Genomic DNA, 7403 nt, shown 5'->3' on the forward strand with positions numbered 1-7403 from the left:
GTCTGCCAGTCCGCTGCTCAAAGGGGGCTACAGCACACAGAGTATAAGGGAGTTTTTGGAGTCGGTTAAGGGGAGACGTGGGATCAGCATTGTTGATCACTTTCCCGATTTTAAACTTTTTAAGTTCAGCGGCGTTGGTGCTGCGGGAGTCTAAAGGGCTGGGAATGGAAAAAAAAGTGTGATCGCCTGAAAAACCGGATGGCTAAAGTCCGTATGTCCCTTAAAACAGGCACCAATGTATGAGCTCATTCGTTTGTTTTCCCCTGGCGCTGTGTTGTGGTTTGTCATAGTCTGTGTTTCCACTTTGTTTTCATTTCCTCCCTCAGTGCGTGCGCCGATATTTTGCACACTGAATATAAATGGGGGGCGAGATGTCGTGAAGAGAGCTACAGTGTTTGATTATTTGGTGCAGAAACGTGTCTCTAGCATTTCTGCAAGAGACGCACACTGATGCTTTGAATCAATCGGACTGGTCTACAGAGTGGGAGGGGGAGGCCGGAGTTGCGATTTTATTTGCTCTGGACTTTAAGCCTGAGAGAGTTACAGTGACTGAAATTGTGCCGGGGCGCGTCTTAATGGTTAAAGCGGTGATTGGTAATACGACTTTTAATTTAATTAACATTTATGCACCTAATGACGGCAACGAGAGGATTGCTCTTTTTAAACGTCTTCCTGGTGTTTTAGATCAGTGTGAGCCCGCTGACTCTTTTATTGGGTGGTGATTTTAACTGCACTGAAAACTGTAGGCTTGATAATACTGTGGAGCCCAACCCCGGGTCGGTTAGAGAGCTGAAATCAGTGTTGACAGCTTATGATGTGGTGGACGTTTGGCGAATGACGCATACAACTGACAGGCAGTATATGTGGGCTAAATGCATTGTAGGAAGGGTCTCCTTGGTCAGGCTGGATAGATTGTATATTTTTAGACACCAACTAAATAGCTTCATTTAACCGAAAATCTCTCCTACTGGGTTTTCTGATCATAGTTTAGTGGCAGTAGAAGTGGTTTTTCCTTCTGCACGGGCTCAGTCCTCTCATTGGCATCTAAACATTCAGTTGTTACATGATACTAAGCTTTTGAAATGCTTTGCCTTTTTTTGGGAAAGGTGGCAGAGGCAAAAACATACCTTTCCTTCCCTGAGGGAGTGGTGGGACATGGGCAAAATTCAGATAAAACTGCTCTGTCAGCAGTACACTGAAAATATTACACGGAGGATAAGCACAGCGATGAGAGAACTGGAGGCTGATATTTCCGAGCTCCACAGAGCCTTGGAGTCTGATTTCAGCACTAGGCTGTTTGAAGACCTGACTTTGAAGAAGCAAGGGTTAGCGGATCTGTTGGGCACGCAGGTACAGGGGGCGCTGGTTCACTCCCGGTTTCTGAGTTTGTCGCAGATGGATGCACCTACGCAGTATTTCTTTGCCTTGGAGAAGAAGACGGCACAGCGTAAGATGATGCACTGTTTACAGACTGCAACTGGCCAGCTGCTGCAGGAGCCTGGGGAGATTCGTGGGCTGGCGGTCCAGTTCTAGAAAGAGCTGTTCACAGCTGAGGCTGTGGACAAGTCAGTGGAGGCTCGCCGTTTTCTCATGGACCTGCCTGTAGTTCCTGAGGTGGAGAGGCAGAAGCTTGAGGGGGAGCTGACACTGCTGGAACTTTCCGAGGCCCTCAGTGGACTGCACACTGGGAAATCACCAGGCATTGACGGCCTACCAGTGGAGTTTTATCGCACTGTATGGCCACAGATAGGAGGAGATCTGTGTGCCGTCTTTTCTGAGTGTGTGCAGGACTGTGAACTGCCTCTGAGCTGTCGGCGTGCGGTGCTGACTTTACTCCCCAAGAAAGGGGAGCTCTCTGACATCAAAAACTGGCGCCCAATCAGTCTCCTATGCTCAGACTAAGATTCTGTCCAAAGCCTTGGCCAATCGCTTGCGTACAATGCTGGTTTCTGTGGTGCAGCCGGATCAGATGTACTGTGTGCCCGATAGGTCCATTTTTTATAGCATTTTTTTAGTATGGGATATATTGGCCGCTTCCAGTCTCTTCGGTTTTAATGCTGGTCTTATATCCTTAGATCAGGAGAAGGCCTTTGATAGAGTAGATCATTCCTACCTTTTTAGTGTTTTTAGGGCTTTTGGCTTTGGTCCCAGGTTTGTGGGGAAAATTGAAGTCCTCTATCGTAATGTTTTCAGTGTGTGGTGTGCTTAGCTCTCACTTTCCGATCCAGAGGGAAATCCGTCAAGGCTGTCCCCTGTCTGGAATGCTGTACTCAATGTCTGTAGAGCCCCTCATTCACAGACTCCGCTCTTACTGACTGGCCTCTCTATTCCTGATGTGCCCATGAATCCTGTGAGAGTGGTGGCCTATGCTGATGACATCTCGGTGCTTATCACTAATGATGCTGATGTCAGGGTGCTAGGTGACTGCCAGGAGTGTTTTGAGAGAGTGACCTCTGCCAAAATTAACTGGCTTAAGTGCAATGCCTTTCTGATGGGGGACTGGGGAGGTGGAAGCCCCCCAGCTTTACCGGCAGGGCTGCAGTGAAACAGGCGGGCTTTCAGTTTTTTAGGGGTGTGGCTGGGGGAGGGCGGAGGGGCTACAGAAAATTGGGATGGGGTGCTGGAACGTGTACAGGGCAGGCTGCAGAGCTGGCGCTGGCTGGTGACTAAATTGTCCTTAAGGGTAGAGTGCTGGTAATTAATAATTTGGTCACATCTTCGGCACAGACTTCGGTGTGTGGATCCCCCAGGTTTACTTCTGAAGGCCATTCAGAAGATTTTGCTGCAGTTTTTTTGGGATGGCATGCACTGGATCAAGCAGAGTGTGCTGTTTTTGCCTGTGCAGGAAGGGGGGCAAGGGTTGATGGATGTCTGTAGTAAGGTGGTGGCTTTCAGACTCCAGTCTCTCCAGAGGCTACTTTTTTGCTCTGAGCCTCACCCTTGGAGGGATCTGGCATTTGCGTTTTTGCACAGAGTAGGGGGTTTGCACTGCGATAGGCAACTGTTTTTATTGGAGACTGAAAAGCTTAATCTCTCGGTTTTACCTGTGTTTTACCAGCAACTTGTTACTGCATTACAGATGTTTCAGGTACGCTCTGATTTTGGGTCTTTGGGGTTGAGGGGTCTTTTGGAACAGCCCCTGGTTTGTAATCGGTCCCTGAAGTGTTCACTTTTAAAGTCCGAGAGTTTTACTTCTCTGTTGGTGGCTAAGGGGTGTTTTAAAGTCGCTCACTTTATTGATATGGACCAGCGCAGGTGGAAGACCCCTGATGTCCTAGCTGCTGTGTTAGGGGTGTGGTCTCAACAAGTTATTGGTGTGTTTTTAGAACAGCCGCACTCAGCTTTTTCCAGAGAGGCTTTGTTGCTGCTGAGGGATTTTTTCTCGGGGCAGTGGACCTGCAGCCTGAGCCCCCAGTGGTGTCTTTTCTGATCACACCAGCAGTGGTGCAGTGTCTGGATACACCATGGAAGCTGCTGCAGTTTAAGGAAAACTATGACATCCAATTTCAGGGATTAGACAAAAAAGCACTTTATTTTTTATGCATCAAAATTCGGCACTACCCTGACCTTCGGGACCTGCCTGACACTCACTGGCGTGCACAGTTAGGTGTAGTGCCTTCTATCACTCCTGCTTGGTGTGGTCTCTATAGACCACCGATGCAGAAGAGAGTGGGGGACCTGCAGTGGAGAGTTCTGCACAGCATTGTTGTTACTAACGCTTTTTTATGTGTCATTTTGCCAGGCGTGTCTGACCTGTGTGTATACTGCCAGCATAGGGAAACAGTGTTCAACTGCTTTTTACATTGCTCTTGGCTGCGGCCTCTGTTTGTCGTCCTGAAGGGGTAGTTTGCTGGGCTGGGTGTCCTGTTCTCTGACAGTGTTTATTTTCAGGGTACAGCATTGCAAGAACAGGACTCGCACAGTACAACTGGCGAACTTCCTTTTGGGCCAGGCCAAGCTGGCCATCCTCAAAAGTAGGAAGAATAGGGAGAGAGGGGTTCTCACTGGGGATGCAGGGCTGCTGTTTAGAGTGCAGGTGACATCCAGGGTGAGACTGGAGTTCACCTATTATAATCTGGTCCACCGACTGGACATGTTCCTGTTGGTGTGGGGGGTGGGGGGAGTGTTGTGTGAGGTTGTGAACGGTGTCCTGCAGATGACTTTGTAAGTTGGAGGAATGTGGGGGGAGTGGGGGATGGGAGGGTTTTTTTTTTGCTAGGTTTTGTGAATGGTGATTTGGGAGTATACTGTTATTTATTTATTTATTTATTTCCTGGATTCCTGGCATGTTGTTTTTCATTTTTATGCAACAACCAAATGAGTGCCAAATTTGACATGGAATGAACTGCTTGTTAGTTTTGTTTCTTTTGTTGAATTGTCTATAGCATAGGGGGGAGTATGTTATTTACTGTTATTGGGTTTCAATGTTTTTCATAATTTCTTGTGTGTTTCCTTTAGAACCTTTTTGTTTCTATCTATTTGTAACTATCCTTGTTTGTCGGTACCAATCTATTGTTTTCTGTCTGTCAGTTTCTTGTCCGTTTGTGTCTGTTAGTTTTTGTATCTTTCTATCTGTCTTTTGTGGGTTGGGGAGCTTGCAGGTTTTGTGGTTTGGTGGACAGGAGTATACTGTGTATTTGTATCCTGTATTTTATGGAATTAAGTTCACTTTAAAACCCATCTATCCATCCATCCATCCATCCATCCCTCCCTCCCTCCGGACATATTGGCCATTGATATTTTCATCTGCCGGACAACTACATGTGATGCCGAAAAGTCGGCATTTGCCGTGTTATCTAGAGCCATAAATTAATGGTTTAAGTAATATTTCTACTTAAAAGGATTTAAATTCGATTTTCAGGAGCCTCAATATTTTGACCATCTTATATACTGACAAATACATATGAGATGTACTCAATATTCTACCATAGACAGAGAAAATACACTGTTAATGCATAGCACTACAACAGCTAAGCCCCCGGGTTTGAGTGGTAACAGACTGTAAAATATGTTCTCTGTTTCTCTTGTTTTTTCTCTCGAAGCAGTGTGGGACTTTGTATTTCTTTGTAGCCTAGGGGAAATACAATATTCTACATTAACATTATGCTTCTATGGATATTCACCCAGTATTTAGGTGGAATATTTGGATGCAAGGACCTGCCTTCTTGGTGGCATTCAGCATTCCTTAGATTCTATTGCATTTAAAATCGTTCAGCAATGATGTTCTAGTGCTTGTTTCTCAATTTAATCATCTCTAGAATCAGGCTTTCATGATGCATGTATTGATGTCCCTATATGTGCTTTACAAGGTCATAGATTTGTTGTAATCTACAGTTTTCGTCCTTGAAATTGATGTATAACTATTATGTATTTTTTTTCTTGACCTGCTTAATAATTGATACAAATGAGAACATTATTTTATTTGACCATGTAAGGGGTTTTCTCTGTATACTTCTTGCGTGCTTGATCTTCAAACCCCACTTATCTTTCAAATCGAGGATTCTGCCCAATGGGGAAGGGGCCTATGTCATTACCATGGTACCACTGTGAATGTACACGACCATTCAAAAGTTTGGGGTCACTTAGAAATGTCATTGTTTTCCATGAAAACATACATGAAATGAGTTTGAATAGGAAATATAGCAAAATGAATAGGAAATATAGTCATTGACAATAATTGTGTCCTTCAGACTTTGCTTTCATCAAATAATCCTCCATTTGCAGCAATTACAGCCTTGCAGACCTTTGTCATTCTACTTGTCAATTTGTTGAGGTAATCTGAAGAGATTTCACCCCATGCTTCCTGAAGCACCTCCCACAAGTTGGATTGACGTACCATACGGTCAAGCTGCTCCCACAACCGCTCAGTAGGGTTGCGATCCAGTGACTGTGCTGGCCACTCCATTATAGACAGAATACCAGCTGACTGCTTCTTCCCTAAATAGTTCTTGCATAGTTTGGAGCTGTACTTTTGGGTCATTGTCCTGTTGCAGGAGGAAACTGGAACAGGGTATGGCATTGCGTTGCAAAATAGAGTGATGGCCTTCCTTCTTCAAGATACCTTTACCCTAGGGATGCACCAATTAATCGGCCAGCAATCGGTATTGACAGGTTACAGGCCAAAAATGTAATAATCGGTATCGGCAGACTACTTCAAAATGGCGATTACTTGTACCACCAATGCTTGTACCCCATTCATACAAATCCGAGGTAAAATAGACTACCTCTGATGCAGGAAAGAAATGTATCGGCTTTGAAGACGGGTCTCCCTTTGCGTACCTTTCATTTCTAAAAAATACACCATATGTCAAATTGGTGGCCTTTTATCCTATGTCTGAATGGGGTATAAGTCTTTTCTTATTCAAATATATGGAAGAATAACTTGTATAATTAAAATGAGCTGAAATTAGAAGCCTTATCAGAAACAACATTTTTATTTAATTTATGACAGGGTAGAAAGTTACAGAAATGTCATAACATCGGTATCGGCATCGGCCGATTATGTTATATGAACATCGGCTATCGGTATCGGCCAATAATTTTCTTATCGGTGCATCCCTACTTTACCCTGTGAAAATCTCCCACTTTACCACCACCAAAGCACCCCCAGAGCATCACATTGCCTCCACCATGCTTGACAGATGGCATCAAGCACTCCTCCAGCATCTTTTCATTTGCTCTGCATCTCACGAGTGTTCTTCTTTGTGATCCGAACACCTCAAACTTAGATTCATCTGCCAATAACACTTTTTTCCAATCTGCCTCTGTCCAGTGTCTGTGTTCTTAAATTTTTATTTTTATTCTCCAGTCTAAGACCAGCACCCCAGAGTCACCTCTTCACTGTTGACGGTGAGACTGGTGTTTTGCGGGTACTATTTAATGAAGCTGCCAGTTGGGGAACTGTGAGGCGTCCATTTAGCAAACTAGACACTCTAATGTATTTGTCCTATTGCTCAGTTGTGCACCAGGGCCTCCCACTCCTCTTTCTATTCTGGTTAGAGCCAGTTTGCACTGTTCTGTGAAGGGAGTAGTACACAGCATTGTACGAAGTTGTACTTCAGTATCTTGGCAATTTCTCTGATGGAATAGCCTTCATTTCTCAGAACAAGAATAGACTGACGAGTTTCAGAAGAAAGTTCTCTGTTTCTGGCCATTTTGAGCCTGTAATTGAACCCACAATTGCTTATGCTCCAGATACTCAACTAGTCTAAAGAAGGCCAGTTTAATTGCTTATTTAATCAGCACAACAGTTTTCAGCCGTGCTAACAATTGCAAAAGGGTTTTCTAATGATCAGTTAGCCTTTTAAAATGATAAACTTGATTAGCAAACACAACGTGCCATTGGAACACAGGACTGATTAGGGGATAAAATAAACCTTTTTTTGGCCACTAGCCACGGTGTC

Source organism: Amia ocellicauda, chromosome 2, assembly GCF_036373705.1.
Source record: "Amia ocellicauda isolate fAmiCal2 chromosome 2, fAmiCal2.hap1, whole genome shotgun sequence".
NCBI lineage: Eukaryota > Metazoa > Chordata > Actinopteri > Amiiformes > Amiidae > Amia > Amia ocellicauda.